The 21,880-nt window shown below is 37.0% G+C and overlaps 1 protein-coding gene across 3 annotated transcripts in view; it reads right to left on the bottom strand.

Moving 5' to 3' along the window:
- The window catches only part of LOC105234071 (protein still life, isoform SIF type 1), a 282,702-nt gene extending 262,903 nt beyond the window's left edge, over window positions 1-19,799 (bottom strand). For all 3 annotated transcript variants that reach the window (XM_049457998.1, XM_049457997.1, XM_049457999.1), the window contains exon 1: window positions 18,975-19,799. The gene's annotated coding sequence lies outside the window, so the exon portion shown is untranslated. The remainder of the gene's footprint in view (window positions 1-18,974) is intronic.
- Window positions 19,800-21,880: the final 2,081 nt, after the last annotated feature.

The following is a 21,880-nucleotide window of genomic DNA, read 5'->3' as shown; positions in this document are numbered from 1 at the left end:
TCGCGATAACTGGTAAAGTACAGAACCACAACAAAATCCTCAAGTTGCTAGAGGGCAGCTCATAGGGAAAAGACAAAGAAACGTTGTTGGCAACATACAAGGCCATCATTCGGGATGTATTAAAGTACGCCGTACCGATATGGTCGCTTGGATGTGGTGGGAGGTAGACGAAGAAGCTTCAGACGTGTCAAAACACTACGCTGCGGGCTATAACTGGATGCCTCTTGAAGTCTCCGGTCAAAAAGTGACACAGCTAGGCCCGCATGCTTCCAATAAAGAACATAACAAATTCCTTTACAAGCACTTTTTGCTGAGATAGTTTTGAAGAAACTATCTCTACAGTCTTCTGTTTAAATCGGAGTCTCCTCTTAGGAACATCAAGAGGTCTTTCGATTATTACGTCGACGACATCAAATAGTACGCCGACCACACTTCCGACGCAACTCACTTCGACCACGCACTGACCGCCATTCACAGTGGAGCTATTAAAACCTTCACCGACTCACTTTCAGTTATTGTCGTACTTGATGTCAAAGCACCACCCATTGCAGACGAAAAACTTGATTCCCCGCAAGAACTCAGAGTGATCCCTGCGGAACTTAGTTTTGGATACTGTCACAAGTTAAATTCCTGCTTATCCAGAATCCACCCCGACATATCAAATATATCTCCAGCAGGCAACAAGTCGCGCATCGCTTCAACGACTTCATTGAATGCCCAGCAGTCATCTCACACTACTCATTCTATAAACCGATCCCGTCGTAACAGCATGTTTCTAGAACTACTGTTAGATTACTTCGAAGACAACCAACCAAGCGGGGATTAGATAACCGTTAAAAAAATAACTGAAGAGCTGAGTCGATTTAGCCATGCCCATCTGCAGGTATAGAGGCGAACTGGTCCATCAGTTTTTGAAACATCACTCCGGAATTTTACTCACGTCTTCAAGAAGTTAGTAATTTATCGGACTGTGGACCAATATAGCATATAGCTGTTATATAAACTGAACGATTAGAATCAATTTAACGATCTGTTTATACCCTTTGCTGTTATAAAAAATGCAACCGCGAAGGTTATTATATCTTCGTTGCAGCCTTCGTTAATGTTTTCTTCTTATTTTCACTTATCCATTTTCCGTAAACTCACTTCTATTTACCAACCAACTTTGGCATTTCCCAAAATTTACACACAAAGAGTGTTCAGCAGCACAAATGACCACGATTATAGCGAGCTTTAAAAGGAGTGAAGTGCAATACCTCCTCTCTCACTTGCATAGTGTGGTCCTTTTGCCTTTTAATGCGCTTGACAGAGTTTGTCAATAGTCTTTAGACGCCTTTATAAATCACTTCCGGTTTGTGGTCGGCAACATGCTGGCACTTTTATGCTGCGCTTGCAGCTTGAGTTAGCGGTATATTTTCTTTTTTTAAACTGTTTTAACGGTTTTTGCTTTCGTTGATTTTGTTTTTTCCACATTGTTTTTGTTTTCATCTAGATTGTTTGTCAACTGGCAGCAAATGGCGTGTAAACGACATTTAAGCCAATGTTTATGCCGCCGATTTACAAGATTTTGCAAAAAGCATCAACAGCGGAGAGCTTTTATGGCTTTATTGTGGCGTTTAACTTTTTAAAGTTCTTCAATTAATCAGTGATTAAGTTGGAGGTTTGAATAAATTTGTTTGCAAGTGAAGATATCGCTATTGGCCTCAATCGAAAGGCAAGGTTTCAAAGCTAAACTGCTTACCTGGATGTAATAGGGATATTGAAACGTATTTCAAGAGAAAGAAGTTCAAATCGAAGTTCAAAGTTCAAAAACTTTGAGTCAAAATTTTCGTTTTAATATCTACCTAATTTAGTCAATGTAGAGCGCTGTTCCTGCGAAAATCTACTTATTTATTGCTACGAACTACCTGAATTATGGATAACCTTTAATATAAAACGACCGAGAATATTTAAGAAGAGTTTCCACAAGAATGTCATGACTGTGTTATGACAGATCGTTTTCAGTTTCGGTGATTAGCTGTTCATTCGACGAAATTTCTTCCCATTGGACATTCTTTTGAGATCTGAGAACAGAAAAAAGTCGCTGGGCATCAGATCTGGAGATTATGGTGGAAGTGGAAGCAATTCGAAGCACAATTTACTGATTTTTTCCATGACTTTGTCACGGTGCATTGTCCTAGCGAAAGAACACTATTTTTCCGTCGTCAGAACCGGAAAAGATTAATAAATATTACATGATCAAATTTGACCCGGACTGGTAAGTTTTGTGTTTTTAATAGAATCACGGCCGTAGTATCTTTGAAAATGTCGTAGAAAATTTTTGAAAAGTTTACTTTATCACGAACATAAGTATTTGAGGGGTGCAAAGTATCAAGTGAAGGTCGGGAAGTCATCGAATATTTGTCTCATAAAAGTCGTGTGTTGAAAATAGTATTAAAGAAACGGTACTTGAAAATCATTAAAATACTTCAAAGGTAGCTTTTTTTAGTCCGGGTCAATTTATTTATTTATTTATTTATCAGATGCAAATTTCATTTGTTTTTATTAAAACCATATTTTCAACGCAAATATTTCCTCGAACAGTGTAAAAATTTTCAAAAGGATTTTTTCAGTACGGGTCAATTTTGATCAGATGCAAGTTTTATTTATTTTTTTCATTAAAACTATATTTCCGACACAAATATTTCCTAAAATAATATACAATTTTTTAAACGATTGTCAGTGGATATATGGTAGTTTTTTCAGTACGGGTCAATTTTGATCAGATGCAAATTTTAATTTTTTTCATTAAAAACATATTTCAAACGCAAATGTTTCGCAGAATAGTGTAAAAATATTGAAAAGGATTGTCAGAGACACAATGGGATTTATAACTCAAGCATTCAAAAAATTGAAACAGTTTGTTCTTTGTATTCAGCACACACACAAAAGCATGTCCTTAAAGCAGCACCCTTAAATTAAAGAATAAATGATGATAAGCAATTCTGTAATGTAATGCCAATTCAATTCGCCTTATTAGTTAAGTTAGATCCAATACTGATTTGTTTGTATGCCTCTACTCACTGCCATCAGTCATTTCTAATAAATAAACACATCACTCATACGCCCTGACCAACAAAACAAGTTTTCCCTTACTTTTCTACGCATCAGCCGCATTGCATACGCCATATTTCTAGGCACTAACTTACATTTACCGCTGATACATGAGTACATATTTATTAATAACACAAGTTAGACGAAACTTTTTATGGCCGCACTCGGGCAAATGTAAGCAAATGCGAGAGCTCGCATTAAAAGCGGAAAATTGCACAAAATGAAATGGTAAACTTTTCGCTTTTCACAGTTATGAGTATACGCTTCAAACTTTGATTTCACTTGAAGGTGTATGTATGTGTGTGCGTATGCGCGTCCACTCACTCATTCTCATTTCTATAACGGTCGTACTTTTCAATTTCACTTTTCTTTTCGTTTTTTTTTTTATTTTTTTGCTCATTCACATCAACAGCTTCACTTTTTTTCTGGTTCACAGCACCCTTGGCTTGTCATAGAATGGGGTCATTTGAGTTGAGTTACACTTGGAAATGTTATTATTTTGAGAGAGTTTTACTCACTTTCGAATTGAAATTGATTTGCAATGAGTTTTTGGTTGAGAGTTTTGCTGAAGAGCACTTTCAGAGATATAAAATTCATTGTTTCAGTCAAGGAGCTGGAATTATGGCACAATTTTGCTTTAAATTAAATCTTCTCATGTGAATATGCTACTGCACTGCTTTAATATTGAAGCATTTCTCAGATTTAATCCGCTGAAACGAGCATTCTTGATTATCACGCCACTTGGCTGATGACTTGCTTGATGAATAATCTATGATTTAATAGTTGCGCTGGGCTTTAATGGCGAGCAAATATCAACAGTTAATATGAAGTGCTCATTAAGCTTATAAATGGGTCTTAGGAATACGTGCATAAGCATATAGAGTACATATGTACATAATTGTATATGTATGTATGTATGTACATATATGTATATATATTTGTATATAACTGCAATAAAGAAGCCTTAAGTGCTCCATATGGAATTTACTACGGCTTGCTTCTAAAATGCACAGCTTCACGGAAGGCTGAATCACAGGTAAACAACAAAAACAAGCGCCACAACAAAACAAAATGCAGAGACTAGCAAAGCGTAGCGTAGTAACAATAAATCTCAATAAACATATAATAATTGCTGTTCCGCAGCATGGCGTTGAAAAATTAACGCAGCTGAAGAAATGTGTCACCGTAGCCCTGTAGGAAATCGACCTCTGTGAAAATCATGTATTTTTGCATAATAATTTATAATAATAAAAAAGAAATAACAAAATTTTAAGCAATAATGCCTCTAGTGGAAAAATCGAAAAAAGTGGTCGACCAAAATACGAGGTTTGACAATTAAGTAATGAGACTGATTTTATTGCCGTGCTTGTGGTAAACCTGTGACCAGTGAAGGTGAAAGCGATGATTGTTGCTTTTTTCATAGCCGTGGAATCGTCCGCAAAGAATTCGTTCTACCGGTGAAAACTGTGAATCACGTCTACTATTGCCAAGTACTCGAAAGATTGCGAAACTGGATCCTTCATCACCACAACGCGCCGTGCCACACCGCCCTCTGCGTGTCTCAGTATTTGGCCTCTAAAGGGATCGCCGTGTTGCAACAGCCGCCTTATTCGCCCGACATGTCACCCTGTGACTTTTTTCTGTTTCCTAAAGCAAAATCGGTGGTCAAAGGAACCCATTTTGAGTCGATTACGGACATCCAGGCGGCCATGACGAGGGTACTCGCGGACATCCCAGTCGAAGCGTTCCAGAAATGTTACGATGCATGGAAAACGTTGGAATCGCTGTGTAGCTGCCCAAAGGGACTACTTTGAAGGGATGGCAGAGTTGTAGAATAATTTTCAAATATACGGTTTTTATGGAATCAGACTCACTACTTAATTGTCATACTTCGTAGTACATATTTGGTTCATTAAAGTTCATTATAAATATAAAAAAAATAATTTTAAGTTTGATTAAAAATACGAAAAGACTTATTCGACTACTCAATATTATCATAAAAGGGTATAACGAGATCTTTATTCTGATGGCTTGTATTGGTATATGCTATGATAGTCTGATCTGAATAATTTGTTTCGAAATGGTAGCACTACCACGGATAATAACCCATGCCAAATTTTGTGAAGATGTCTTGTCATATGAAAGAGGTATTCAAACAAGAACTTGATTGTGATCGATCAGTTTGTATGCAAGATATATTCTATGGTAGTCCGTTATCATATGCTCCTGTACTAACTGCCAATAGACTTTAATCTAAATAAATCAGACTATATTCTTCCACGGCTGGACTTCAATAGGGACTCCCAGGTGAGAATTCCTGGATACCCAGGTTTAGTAGGGAGAAGAGTACTACTTCAAACCATACAAACGGGTCCAAAATGTACTGTGGAGTTTGATATCTTTCTATCTTACTGTCCATCGAACTTAGCTAGCATCTTTTCAGCGGAAATACTGGGCATAGAGAAGGCCTGTGAAGCTCTATTGAACAACTACAGAAGAAATCCTGGCCTTAGGAACATTTTCGGTAACGAAAAGCAGACGAACTGGCTAAGTCAAGAGCTTCTCTAAACGAAACCGAAACAGAGACAAAACCTTATACGCTAGAAGCAATCAAGAGGGAGCTTAATGCGCATTTTGAACAAAGAGCGCAGAATGGATGGAGATCTACAACCAAATGCAGGATAAGAAAGCAGATATAGCAACATGTGTTAACAATGGGAATGTCCCATAACAACTAGTGCCGTTGCTGTAAACTAGAAGGAGGCAAAGAAACGGTTTATCACTTTCTCTGTGAGTGCTCAGATATATCACAAATCAGACAAAGAAGTTTTGGAATCCATCAGATACCAAACCTAAAATGTATGTATATCTAAAAAAAGCATAATGGAAATACATAAGTAGTTTCATTGACGGCACCAAATGGTTTGAACACCACCACGGAACGTGATATCAAGATAAGGTGTCACGATAGGCATCAAAATGGTGCTACTAGCACTAATTGAGCCCGAAGGTCAACCCTCTTAATTACCTATCTTCCGATATCAGCGGTTTCTACAAACGAGCAGCTTCTTGGGGATAAAAGAATGTGTACAAAATTTCAGATCTTAAGATCTGAGGGTCTAGACCGGGTTTTCAAAGAGTGTATTCCTATAGACTATAACCCACTTAACTTATGAAAACCGGTTGGACTGTCGGGAGAATAAATTTGAAGTCGGCTTTTGATGGTTTTTGACTTTCAGCATTTATTCAGCTTAAAATAATATTAGCTGAATTATGCGCTGAATGCATAACCTACTGGAAAGCGTTGAAAGCAGTTTCGGATTTAATTTAATTATACAAAATTTGTGACCTTATTAAAAATACCTAAAATATTCTCATTCATTTTTTCGCTTTGTTATAATCTAGCCACTATCTCCGTACATTTTACAAATTTATATACTATATTTTTATTAATAGTTGCTTCGTTTCATCCCTGTTGGGCCATAAAAGTCTGTTTACGTTTATCGAGTTGCGTAATTCTTTGTTTATTAAAACTGCATAACGTTAGCTGGTTGGCGGTTGTGAGAGTCAGGTGCACAGCTGCGTTGCGTTCGCTCACTTGACGTTGTATGAGCTATGACTTCATTACGCTTAAAGTAACATTTATGCGCAAGAAGTAGTTTCAGTTATATTAAGCTATGTTTTAGCTTAAAATGTAATCTAAAGGAAAATTACATAAATTTTAGAAGAATATAACAGAATATGTATCAAGCGCCTGAATGTAGGCAATATTGTAATATTATATAGTTTTAAACTTTAAAATAAGTTGGCACAAACGAAATGTTGCCTACATTTATGATGTTACGAGTATTACTAATAAGTCATTTAACAAAATGGAAAAACTTGGAAACTAAAAAGCACTTAGAGGCATTAATAATAATACGAAACAAGTAAAGATGGATTAGTTTAGAGTTTTAAAAGGACTAGTTTAGAGTTTGAAAGATCAAAGCCAGAAAATGGTTTCAGACCTTAGCAGGTCTTTATGTTATAAGAAAAGAACAAGAAAAACAATATTTATATATTCGAATGTCACTATTAGATTCTGCATCCAACCTAAGCTCAAAGTCATATAGTCATTTGGTTTGATTTTATTCATATCCAGACATAGTAGTTAAAGACTCATAATTTCATTAAAATATCACACACATTGGCCCAAAAAACTATTTAAAATCACCTAGAAGTCATCAGAATATTAGGTTTACCGCGTACAGGACTAGTATACCCTGATATTAAGACATGTATACATGGGTTATACATTGCTCGATATAAACGATAAGAGTCAATTAGAAGTTCGAAGCTTTATATTTGATATATAGGGGCTGATACAAGAGCTCTTTATTATCAGGAAAATTTACTCTCTGAATTTCATTAATACCATATAACTCAGTGTTTTATCGATATATTCGGTATTATTCATAGAGAAGTAATGAGGTTTCTGGGAGCTTCAAAATTTATGGTCCGATGTCAACCCTTTTTGGTTAAGAGTTGACATACTTTCAAGATACTACTTTCAAAAAATCAGATGTAATTAATATATACTGGGAGTGGACATGCCAATATTAAAATGTTGTTAGTCGATATTGTTCCCGATTAGTTTCTGAAACATAAAATTTAATCTAAAAGTAGGTGGTGGCACGCCTACTGTCACATTTTTGCATTGAGTCCAATTTTTCATACCATAACTGTGTGAAATTTAATCCTTCTGAGGTTTTATTTGATGAGTTATCGCACTTATAGTATTTTACAATGGTTGGGGAAAAGACATGCTCATCATCTCATTTCTTCTATTTTTACAGTGCACATGGAGGGGCTAGAAATACTTGTTCTTAGCAAATTTGTTAGGTTAACCGATAGTTGTTTGTCAGGTATACATTATATGCCCTATTCAAGCCCAGAGTAATATTCATAAATACAATAAAGAAGTCATTATTACGTGTAATTGTATGCTATGTTTTCATTTTAAAGACTGTACCTATACTTATTGGTTAATGATTGAGTTACCAAACAAGAAACGTTGCCTACCTTTAGGATGTTAATAATAATAATGAAAGGAAATTGTAGAGCAATTAATACTGAGACTGCGAAATATGGCAATGAGTTAAGGTAGTTTTTAAAATTTTCATAAAAGATTTTTCAATAGGGACGCTACAAAAGTAGAACAATAGGGACAGCAAACAACGCCATATTTTCCGCGCTCTTTTGACATTTCCCTTTAGTAAGATTTGCTATTTCATCGCGGAAAGATATGCGATCCAACAACGAGTCAAAATTATTAAAATTTACTACCGAAATTCGGTAAGAGTCAGTGGCCTAAACTTTGCGGGCGCTACATCCAATTTATGGTCATCATAATCGTTCTGTTAGATCAACAATTGAGCGTCTGGTATCCACGGATATAGTACAAAATATTCCCGTGCCAGTGAAGCAAAGAAGTGCCCATAGTGTCGAGCATATTGCTGCCGCTAGCGCATCAATTGAGGAAGACTCAAATCAGTCTCTCACACGTCGTCTCAAGCGTTGGGCATCTCTGAGTTGGCGCTGTGACGAATTTTGCAAAAATATCTTAGCCCACATCCTTCAAGATCAAATTGACGCAAAAACTGAAGCCGCTTGACTAACAAAATCGTCGTAAGTTCGTGAATTGGGGTGAGCAAAAACTTGAAAATGTTCCGGATTTTCATCGAAAAATCATCTTCTGCGATGAGGTTCATTTCTGGCTGAATAGCTTCGTCGATAAGCAAAATATGCGTCACTGGTCAGACAGCAATCCACATATACTCTATGAGTCACCATTACATCCCGAAAATATTCCGATATGGTGCGGTTTATGGGCCGGCGAGGTCATTGGTCCGTACTTCTTTCGTGATGATCAATACCGGCACGTTACTGTGAATGGGAATCGCTACCGCTCAATGATAACCGAAAATTTTTGGCCCGAATTGGATGATGTGGACTTGGACAATATGTCGTTCAATAGGACGTCGCCACAAGCCACGTAGCGAATGTCACAATCGATTTATTGAAAACCAAGTTTGGTCAACGTGCTATCTAACGAAATGGCCCAGTCAATTGGCCGCCTGATTCGTGCGATTTGATGCCCTTAGACTATTTACTGCGGGGCTATGTCAATTCTGTGCCAACAACCCAGCGACGATTGATGAACTTCGTATGAAAATCGAACGCGAAATTGCAGAAGTATCGGCCGATTTATGGTTAAAAACCATGAAAGGAGCTTTACATTTTCAAGATTGAGTCAGCAATGGTGAATAAATAATGATTATATAATGGTCATCTCTTATAGCGTAGATCAAAATGAGAGCGATAAATGTCACATTCTTTGACCACATGTGATTACATCTCCCGCAGCATGCGCTCGAAGCCATGAACTGTCCAGCATATAGTTAATACTTGTATAAAAAGATTCAGATGTATTTATCTGAGGCAAATTAGCGCACACGAGCAAGAAGATTATAAACGCAGATAATAAATTTATTGCATGCAGCTACAGTTCACAGCATGTCGCCGCACACATGCATACATACACATCTGCATACTCGTGCATATGTATGCTCCTCTTCAACAGCAGCTGCGGCAAACATTCCGCGCGCGCTCAAACGCAAATGAATTAAGCGACTAATGAACGTGGGAAATGGGGCATTTGTATTTGCCGTCAATACACTAATGCCTTGGCATCTGTATCCTTGTGCTTTATTACATTTTCCGACACTTGCAGCCACCCTACCTTCCTTCCGCCCGAACATGCTCCTTCGTGCTGGTGGCTTGTCGCATTTGCGACTCTTAAAGCTCCTTACAAATTTGCACAGTTAATGCGACACGAGCAGAACACAATTAATGAATGAAACAAAGCGCATGTATTTATGCATGTACTGTTGTTTTCGTTGTTGCTATTGTTGCTGTTGTTACATTTGCTTTTCTAGGCTGCCGCTGCTGCTGTTGTTGAAGTGATAACGCCGTCGTTGTTAGTGTAATGTGATTAACTGTACTGCGTTGTATGCAAATTTATGGCACTCCATTTTAAGTACGTCTATATGCATTAATTTCAGCGAACTTATGTATGTGTGTGTATGTATAGAGAGGTGCGAGTGTAATAACGTAGTCATGCTCATGAATGAATTAATTAAATTTAACTTCACTAAGTTAACAATGATACACTCGCGGAGGCGTATATGTTTATACATAGTATATGAGTGTGGATATATATTTATGCCTAAGGCTGTATTTAATTTATGCATGTGGGGATGAGCGCAGGGCTTAAGTAGTAATTTTTAAATTTCAAAATACACCTTAAGTTCCAACACGATATTTTTTTTGCAGAAAAATTTGTTTTGCACCTCATAGACTCTTTTGCCTCTCCCTAGGGTGGTGCGTTTCGTTTGAGATCCGCCACGTAAAAAAACACTACCAATAAAAAGAAGAAAACAGCCTTGGATGGGAGACTATTAAACTCGGCTGTAACCGCGTAGGCGGGGTCTACGCCAATAAAGAAGAAGACTATTTCGAAGTAAAATTGTTCCTATGGTATATTTCTTTCCTACAAAGGTTAAGGTTCGAAAAATATATACAACTTTTCTTAAAAAGACATACTTATTAAACTAACCCCTGAGCACTTCTCCGTTTCTTCACTTTTGGATACAAAAAATAGCCGAGTTTGATGAATTATGCACTGGATTACGTAGGTTGTCTTTTATATTTTGGGATTTGGCAACCCTAGCGTTGCAATCTGGCAACTCACAACTTTATCGTAAAGTTTTAAATTTTTTATGTTATACATACTGAGAACGTTTTGTCTTACGGTCGCTACTTGTGTTGCTTACAGTAACTTCAAATATTCTACTCGGCCAAAAAATGGCAAACATTTTCGTGAGATTATTTTTTAAAACTTTAGACTGGGATTAACTCATCAAGAGTGCATCGATGCACTTAATTCAGTTTTTCGCTATGAAGCTTCAGTATTTATGGATGATAAGGTGAATAAAGTCAAGGTCGTAGAACCCTCCGTGTTGGTTTTCATGAAGCTCGTTCAAATCCTATTGTTGTTCCTGAAACTTTCTTGATTTTGCCAGATCGTCATTTGAACTATTGTGAGATAAAGCCAACTATAGATAGAGCATACATTGAATATTGCATAGACATTTGATTGTAAAAAAATTGTTTCATGTTGGATCCCACACAATTTGAAGATCGCTCATAAACAAGCTCGTGTCGATTGGTCGGGAGAAATGTTAAAAATAATACTATAGCGGTGCTTCGAAACATGTCTGTGAAATCGTGAGAGAGGATGAAAAGTGTATTTACGCTTATACGTCTGAAAGTAAACAGCAGTCGACTACATGGGTGTTTCAAGATGAACCTAATCCTACAAAAGTTATTCGTACCTTAAACACTTCCAGGCAAATTATTGCCTGTTTTTGTAGGAAATGTGGCCATTTTGAAACCATACTAATAGAGCAATGCAGACAAGTAAATTCTGAGTGATACGCAACCATCTGTTTGCAAATTGTCTTTCAGGAAAACAGGAAAACCAACCACTGAAAATGGATCCCTCTTCACCACGACAATGAAAGCTCTCACACATCGACTGAAACAAATACATTTTTGACCACTCCAAACATCGATTTGATGAGTCATCCTCCGTATACTTAGTTCTGACTTGACACCGAATGACTTTTTTTTATTCCCGTTTATAAAAAAATATATAGATTTTAATAGAAAAAATTTGAAAAAAACAATAAATCGATTTTCGAAGATTAAAATTTGTTTTTTTGTATCTAATCCCAAAATATACATATGGGATACATAATGTTGTCCAAGTCTTTCTCTTCAATTTGCTTGAAGAAAAATTTGGTTCGGTTCGCGCTCACCATTGATGGTTACGCTGTTCTTCTTCATTTTCGAAGAAATATGGGCCAATGATTCCACCAGACCAAAATCCGCACCATACAGTAATTCGTGCTGGGTGCATTGGCTTCTCGACGATTACGTGCGGTTTTTTTGTGCCCCAAATGCGACAATTATGCTGTTAACGTAACCGTCGAGGTGAAAATGAGCCTCGTCTGAAAAGATGATTTTCGGTAAAATCGGTCAAACGATCTTCTGCCCAATCTGCAAACTGTGGAATAGTGAATAGCGACCCATTTCGTAAATTTTATACTTTTTACTGAATATCTGTCACTTTCCGAATGGTATCTGACATTTCCAATGTCGAAATATAGATAACACAAATCAATGTGTCGCTTTTGACAGAAAAAATATAGAATTAGTAATAAAATGGATTTCGAATAGAAAATACATAACAAAACTTTAACTTCCCTTTTTACCAACGGAATAATAGAAGTCTTTAGGGGAGCTAAAGTTTCGTACTTTATTTTAAATTCCGAATGCAGATATCTCAAAACTGACTAAGTATTCTCTAAATTCTTTTTATAAAACTTCAATTAACATTTTCCAAACTTTACTGAAACTAGTTTACATAATACTTATAAAGTCACCTAACCGGCATCTACTCAGCTTTAAATTATACTTTTTTAACCAAAACGTCACTTTAACGCCAAGTTTCACAGGGAAAAAAATCTCTAACAGGTACTGTTAGAATGCCTTTGTGGATTTTCAAATTTATGCCGCACGTTTAAGTTCACTTTTTGCGATAAATTCACCGACCCACAGGAATTCCACTGCACACAAATGCAAAATTCATGCCGGCATATTCTCAACTTTTTAACGGTAATTTGAAAATGTTAACGCTCTCAGCGTAGAGTTTGTGACATGCTATATTTTATTAAATCTCTCTCGTTTCCTTCCGTTCTGTTCGCTGTATACCTTTACTAACACACACACAGATATACCATATATAACGATATACTCCCACGTGGTGAAGGTAGTGAAGGAGGAAATCATGGAGTCTTGCGAAAATATTCATTTCTGTAAATCAGTGCAGTAAAATGGCAAACGGAAAATCCAAATTTAATAGCCATTATCAGTTGATTTTATTACGCTTGAATCTCAATCATATTTCACGAAGGCGACCGCCCAAGACAATTTCTGCTACACACATATATACATATGTATATAGATTGGTACGTTATAAATCTCGCACACGAACTTCGCATTGCGCTTTTGAGCACTCATACCTCGCAACTTGAGTAAATATGTATGTTTGTGTGCACTTATGTAACCGTTAAATGGACCACGAAGTGGCAGCGTTAAAGTCCTATTACACTACGGTGATTTGTGACGAATGTAGACACGCATACATACCTACATGCATATGTACAAGCCCCCATGGAATAAGGAAAAGTAAAGAAGGTGAGGTTCAAGGCAGTATGTCATACTGGTCGTCATGGAATGATATTATCGGTCAAAAGGCAGGGAACAATCGCGAGATTCTACCGATAGGAAAGGAGAAGAGGTCCAAACCTCATATTTTAGCGCTCAAAAGCTAAGAAAGATATTTCGGGTTCAGCCGATAGACGACAGGTTAGATTATCAACAGGCTCTAGGTGCATCGGAAAAGAAGTGAGTGGAGGCTCATTATGGGGTAGAAGTCAATTAGGTTCAGTTGGACGAAAAAAGTCAGTATTGGGACGTATCGTCAACTTTAGTCGCGCTGTTTGAAGAGTATTGAGGCGATTACGAGGGTCAAACATCCTTTTAATTAACCTGGAGCATAAAAAGGAGACCTCACCAACCTCTTGCTATACCTGGGATGACACAAAACCGACTCCGTCTTAGTCCACACGTCGTAGCTAAGGAGTTATGGTATTTCTGGGACAAAGACATCGAGTCACAAGTTGCTGGCCGCCAAGAGTACGGGCAGTAGGCCAGAAATGACCCAAAAGTCTTTCGTTGGCTCCATTAGGGAGCAGCGCCGGAAAACTCCAGTTCAAGCCATCTTTGCCGAAAAGGTCTCTGACAGACTACTGGCTCGTATGTGAACTGTAGATACACTGCCGTAGGAACATTAATACTAGAAATGAGTAGTTGTTGAGTAACTTTTTTATTCTATAGATAAAGTAACGAAGAGCTTCTTATTGCATCAGCGTGAACTTCAAACCTTTGTGACTGCGATTAGACATGAAAGTCTTGATCTCACTTTTCGGTTCGGAAGGTTCGTAAAGACCATTCCTTCCGGGATCATAGGTATTTCAGTTAGAGCTTGAACGAAGTACTTTTATCTAGAGCCTTAAAAAAATTTTTAGAAAAAAATAGGAAACCGGAAGCTTCGATCAGTTTTCCGTTCGCATCAGGTCAGGATGCAATGTTAAGGACAAGGGGCTATGTCCATCTATATACACGCGAACTAGTCCCTTAGTTTTTCAGATATCTATCTGAAGATTTTTACATCCTTTTTTCTCAAGAAACGTTGAAGACGCTGAAACACGTTCTATGCTTCTGTCCATCATAGATATTTAGAAGCTTCGCAGTGCAAGGGAATAGATGAGGTATCAAAACTAGATATCAAGTCGTGCTTAAAGGTCACAGAAAGTGCTGACGTCCTGGATGACATAAACTGCAGCTCAAACTAAACTAAACCTCCATCTGACATTACTTCGGACCAATAGGTCTGTGTATGGCATGGCAGCCGGCCAATACAACCTAACCTAACCTACTGTCCGACGCTGAAATCGTCTAACAAATTATTTAGATCGGGCCACTATAGCATATATTTATTTCGATAATATTCGGCGCAAGTTCTTTGACTCACTTTTCTAACTCTCTGTCCTGCCCGGTGTTATCTGTATACTCGTATATAGTCTTATGCATGGTATGTAGATAATATATATGATAATACGAATGCGGGCTTGTTAGTGATGCTGGTCTACTTCTGAGTGCTCGTAAAGAACAAGTTTGGCAGCAATGCGACAGCTCTACACTCACACTCACGCACATCTAGGCACCCACACAACTCAAACTATTAATACAAATCCGCAACCCAGAAAAGTTTTATGACACTTTCCTCTTCTTTTTTGGTGCATTCCTTTTGCTCTTCTTCTACTTTTTTCACATTACCACGAAAGAGCTGAATAATAGTTTCTTTTCTTTTTCGTTTTTAACCAGCCTCGACGGCACAACTCATTCGTTTTACTCAATTGCCATTTCACCGCACTTTTTCCCCATATTTACATGCATCCCTGTCTTCCCCGCATGTGTGTGTGTAGTAGGAGCAGCAGGCGCACAGCATTTCCATCGCCCGAGTACGCAGCCGACTGCGCTTGGTTTAACGCCATTGTGAACGCCTCGGTGATTCGGAGTGCCATCCGATGTTCTTCCTTTTTTCTCTTTTTTTTCATTTTCTTTTTCCCTTCAGTGCCATTTAAAAGTCGGCATTTTTTATGCCGAGTATCTATTAGCGGCACTGTCCCGCCGCGTTGTTGCAACTGCAACTATGAACGACTGGCGGTTGGCTTTCGCGCCCACTTTTGGCGCTCGCTTATGCTCGCTTGTAGTGCTGAAATAAAAATTCGCACAAAAAAAAGTTCGGAAATTCTGAAATTGCTGTAAATGGACGAAAATGGCAAATTGTCGATAAATTGTATTGCTGCGAGCACAGTGGGCTGCGGCAAAGCTGTGCCGTTAAAGCGCACTTACTCATGTATGTGCATACTATATAAACATACATACATATGTATATAGATTTATGCGAATTCGCTACCGCGTTGCTTCTCTGAGTGTTGTGTGGCCTGCTACTCGGCCTCAATCTGCCGTGATTGCATTGTTGATTTGTATGCGCATGTTGCAGCCACACTTAACGTTTGTGTACCGTTATAAAGGTTACCAACCTTGTTTTAATATTTATATGTTATAAAGCAGCCTTTTGGAGATTTTTCGAAAATTGTATAACTTTACTTTTTCTGTATTATTAATACAAATATGAAATACAGTAACTTAAAATATTCATCTCAGCAACAGTGCATTGATGAACTTTATTCGATTTTTGCCATGAAGCTCCGTCAATAAATAATGTCGATGGTATGGTGAATTTAACCGAGGTCATAGATCACTCCAAGACGAATTTCGGGTAGTTCTTCCAAAATAAATTGTTGTTCCGTGACTTTACTGTGAGATAGAGACAAGTAATGGCTGATCCAAGCAGATGTAATTTTGTATATTTTTTTGTTCAGTTTTATCTTGCACTTCATCGTGGAAGAAAATATAGCTTGTACACGAAGACCCTGGAGAGTCGATTCGGCGCCGTTCGCAGCAACTCGGACTGACGTGTGGAATGCTCATTTTACGTCGAAATTGTGAGAACTGAAGCCGTTCAAGTTTCCCAATATTCACTTCACTCTATGTGATCTTGAAAAGTTCCAAGAATATTCAATGTTTTCGAGCCAAGTTTTGTTCATTTGTAACACTGAGCACATTTCTGAGCGAGCTGCCATTTCATCCAAAAAAACACGAAGATCATGTAAAATCACCCCGTTAAACATTTTCCTCTGGGGATATGTGAAGTCTAAAGTCTATGCGTACAATCTCGTTTCGATTCAATCCTTGAAGCAAAACATCACGCTTGTCATTCGCCAGTTACCAATCGAAATGCTCGAACGGTTCATCGAAAATTAGACTCAAAGGGTGGACCATCTAAGACGTAGCCGTCGCCAACATTTGAAAGAGATAATCTTCAAAAAATAAATGCGAAAGAATATTCTTTCGAATTATTAAATTAAATTTGAAGTTTCTGTGTTTTTTCTTTAAAAATGTAGGGAACCTTGAAGTGGATATAATTCATCTATAAAAATATAATTCAATGTTTTTCGGCAAATGAAGCATCCTCAAATACTAACTCTCCTCCAAGTGGCTGAGACATTTTCTTTTTGGGAAATTTGTTACTGATATTCACGCGAAACCTCAAATTTATTTGTCGAGTAACCATCTTTGTTAGAGAATAGTTTCCTATATGAGCTTAGAGTTTGTTTCAACCGAATTGAAACCTCTGATGCTACAATAACCCAATTTTCAAACTTTGCAAATATTCCAAAAATCACGACTGCACAACCAACGCGCTGGCAACTCTGTCCACATATTTGTAGTGTGAAATAGATAACTTTTTAGCGGCTGCAGTGAAATCTTCTGTGTCTGTGTGTTAAAATACAAAATCGATATTGCCACTTTGAGAATTTAAGATGGCATGTTGTTAGTATTATTGCCTTTCAATCAGTCCACTGACACTATTTCTTCGAGAGCTACGCTGTTTCAAGCTAATAACGCCACTGCGACATTTAATATGTGGCGTCAAGTATAAAATTACGTATGAGTATGTGTTTGTAAAGTAGCTGATTTCGCAAGCTTTGAAATGTGATCTACAAAAGTATGTCTGCGGTATATCTCAATAAGTGCAAATGTTGAATATTGACTTTTGCTCCATTGGACGCATTATTGATGTTAAATTTTAGTGAGAGTACAGATTTTTTGCTTAAGCGGTGATATTGAAGGTTATGCGCTGTGTGTGAAGCAGGTTTCCAGCAGATGGGGGACCATGTAACTTTGCTAGTCAAGCAATTAAGTCTATATAATACAAATTCCGAGACGTTCAGATATCAAAGGCAGGTAGATCGAATAGTATCTTAAATTTAACATTTTTTTGTTGGGAAAAAACCAGTATTTTTATGAAAGTTGTATAATGGAAGGCTTCAAGCCAAACATTGATGTCGAAATCAGTGCTATGCCTTCAGAAATGCTTGAAATGTCTAAATAATATTCAATCGGCCCAATTAAATTAAACATTTGTTGAAAGGTATATTAAGTTGGCAATACCCATAAGGAATGGTCGGAGATCTTATAAAGTGTACAAATAAATATCTTTTTCCTGTCTGTCTCTTTGTCTGTATATACGGGATCTGTGTCTCAGTTTTGAGATATCCATCTAAAATTTTGCAGACGTCATTTTCTTTCAAAGAAGCTACTTATTTGTTGAAACCATCGATATTGAACCATTATGGAATATAGCTGTCATACAAACTGAACGATCAAAATAAAGTCTTTGTATGGTAAACTTTTTTAATTGACAAGATATCATCACGAAAATTGGTTTTAATAATTATCTAAGGATGCTCTACAACCTCCGTAGAAATTTTTCAGATCAGATCATTAAGTCATATAGCTGCCATATAAACTGCACGACCAAAATATAGTCTATTTATGAAAAACGTTTTTATTTCTTAGGATATCTTCACGAAAATTGGTTTAAATTATTACTCAAAGAACTAAAATTTGTTTAAATCATTATCCAAGGAAACACTACATTCTCCGAAAAAATGTTCCAGATATGAACCCTATATCGTATAGCTCTCATACAAACTGAACAATCGAAATAAATTCTTTGTATGGGAAACTTTTTCCACTGTAAAGATATCATCATGAAAAATAGCTTAAATTATTATCCAAGGAAGCACTACATTCTCCGAAAAAAACATTTCAGATCGGACCACTATATCGTATAGCTGCCATATAAACTGATCGGTCAATATAAAGTCTTTGTATGGGAAACTTTTTTATTTCTTAAGATATCTTCACGAAATTTGACAAAGATTATTATCGAGAATATTGATATGTTTTTCAAAAATATTGTTGAGATCGAAACACTATGTGATATAGCTGGACGATGAAATAAAGCTGACGAGCTTTTAATAACCCCTTCTGCTGTAAGAAATGCAGTTGTGAAGGGTATTATAACTAAATTAACGGTTTTCTGGTTTTTTAGTTACTTAACGATGACTAGTTGACATACCCTGTATATATATGAGCGTGCTTAGCAGATTTATCTAAATTGTTTACTAAAATTTTTCCATATTCTATAACTGCATTTGACAGTCAATTTGACTTACCTTTCTGTTGCTATTGTTGTTGTTTTATATTTCCGCTGCCGTTGGTTTTAGAATAGTTGTAGTTTTTGTTTTTGTTACATTTAATTAAATAAAGTCGACACAAAGTAACTTAAATGTACACAGACTCAAACGCAGTATATATAACTAACTTATACTGAGGTTAGGTTGAAATACATACATATATAATACTGCCGAATTTAAAAATGTTCTACGTTAGTATTTCGTTATTTATTGTCTCAATTTTACAACCGCGTTTTTTTTAAATAATTTTACATTTTCTATTTTTTGCTGCGCTCACACACGCCACTGTATTTTCATTGCATTTGTATGTATATTTTTACGGCAGACTGTACTAAAATATTATTTTAACGCGCGAAAAACCGGCTATGAATATACCGTTATATTGGCTGCATATCTCTGTGTTGGCGTTTGGCGCTGCTTCGTTTATTGCTTTATTTTTCGGTTTAAGTTTTTATGTTCAGTTCGTTTTTTTTTTTTAATTTTTGTGTTGTTTTTTTATTATTTTTACTTTGTCGTTTGCGTGTTGCTTACTCGCCTTAACAGCCTCATGTTTTTTACAAGAGTGCTCAACGCTTGTTATTTTAGCAGATTTTCGCTACGAATGTGTATGTATGTGTGAGCCTTGTTGTATTGCAGTTGTTGTTCTTTTTTTCAGTTGCACGTATTTTGTCGCTTTTGTAAATTTTAATTTATTGCACCAATTTTCTTTAGTTGCCTTTCGAAGTATTAATTAAATTATTTGCGAGCGAAATTTGTCGAAACACCTACCTCTTATATACATATGTATATATTTGTATATGGATCCTTTAAACACTCAACGAACTTGTTAAACTGTAAAAAATGGAGAAGAAAATGGTTTCATTACTTACGCAGATTTTAACTGGAATTTATTAGAAGCTAGTTAGTCTTATGAGAAATACATAAATTAATACTATTGTTGGCCACAAACGAAAATATTCTCAGTATTGTACAATATATATGCAGAAAGCTTTGTTAATAACGGGTGATCTGAGTAAAGCTACTTTTATCAATAGCCAAGACATACAAAAGTTGCCATTTTATCTAGAAAAAATAATGGTGTGGTGGATTTGTAGGCCGATGGCATCATCGGTCCATATTTCTTCAGAAATTATCTCGGTGAGAACGTAACCGTCAATATCGCCTGTTATCGCGCCTTGATAACCGACTATTTGATGCCTGAAATTGAAGCTCATGATCTCGGCGACTTTTGATTTCAACAAGACGCCGCGGCGCCACTTCCCACAAATCTTGTCAATCAATGGATTTTTTGAGAGAACATTTCGGTGAGCAGATAATTTCACGTGTTGAGTTGGTCGATTGGCCACCAAGATCGTGTGATATCACATCGTTAGACGAGTGTCATTCCCCATTTAGCAGTCGAAATGCTCGAACGAGTCATCGAAAGTTGGACTCAACGGATGAACCATCTGAGACGTAACCGCGTCAAACATTTGAAAGAAATAATCTTACAAAAATAAATGCTAAAAAATCTTCTTTCCGAAACTGACATTGGTTGCCTCAACAAAATGTGATCGGCTTAAAGCGCTTTGTCGTTTCATGATCAATTTTAAAGGAGTTCAAATTGACAAGTTTTCTGGTGAGGTTAAAACATTTCAAAACTTTTGTCTTGACTGTCCGGATTTCGTAAAAGTGAGGTTGAAATATTTTGAAGGTCATATTTTCGGACAACCGTTGAATCGAATTGCTACAATTGAAACTAATCATCTTAACATATTTATGGTAGACTCTATATGATTTGCTGATATATGAAGGTCTCTTTATCTATACCCAATAATTTTTGACGTATCAAAGTATAGAGATTTAAACTGTCCAAGTGGGATCCCCTTAAGTCCTGCACCAACCTAAGGGTAATAGTGTTGTCTGTCATACATGAGAGATTTTTAAATGAAGTTGAAAACTTTGTTGCTTAAACTAATCCTACAGTAGGCTTTCTTGTTGATGCATAATTAGTATATCAGGCTTAGGTCTCTGAGATGACAATTACCACTTTTCTGGATTTAAAAAAATTTTCAAAACGGAATAAAGATTCGTAAATAAAATAAATAAACATAATGTTGTTCTCTCTCTTCCTCGCTCTCTCTTCCTCACTCTCTCTATCTTACTCCCCTAGTCTCATTGTACGAGGTATGACAATTAAGTAATGAGACTGATTCCATAAAAACCGTACATTTGAAAATTATTCTACAACTCTGCGATCGAATAAGGCGGCTGTTGCAACACGGCGATCCCTTTAGAGGCCAAATACTGGGACACGCTGAGGGCGGTGTGTTGACTCGTTTTCGCAATCTTTCGAGTACTTGGCAATAGTAGACTTGATTCACAGTTTTCCCCGGTGGAACGAATTCTTTGTGGACGATTCCACGGCTATCAAAAAAGGCAATAATCATCGTTTTCACCTTCGACTTGCTCATGCGAGCTTTTTCGGGCGAAGGGCGCGCGGAAACAACCATTGTGAGCTTGGGCACGACTAAAAGAACTATCACCATACACTCTTACAGTTTTAGCGTACGTTTCCGAAGCTCTTTCGCCCAATTTGGCTTAAAATTTTATCCCGACGCGTTGCTCTTGACTTCGTATTTCCATTTTCGTGACGAGCACTGCAAACACACGTCTACTCAACTTGACGCTGCAGGCGAACTAAACAAGCTAGAGCTATGGTACATAAATCAATGTAGAGGAGAAGGATGCCGGAAAAAGAGAAAGGGAATTTAACAGGTCACAGGTTTACCACAAGCAGGCCAATAAAATCAGTCTCATTACTTAATTGCCAAACCTCGTATGTGATGATTTGAACTCTAACATTTCAATTTCATTAAAAGGTTGCTACTCGTGAATGTATCTCG

The sequence above is a fragment of the Bactrocera dorsalis genome, chromosome 5, assembly GCF_023373825.1.
Source record: "Bactrocera dorsalis isolate Fly_Bdor chromosome 5, ASM2337382v1, whole genome shotgun sequence".
NCBI classification, from domain to species: domain Eukaryota; kingdom Metazoa; phylum Arthropoda; class Insecta; order Diptera; family Tephritidae; genus Bactrocera; species Bactrocera dorsalis.
This window is presented reverse-complemented; position numbering and strand designations above follow the sequence as displayed.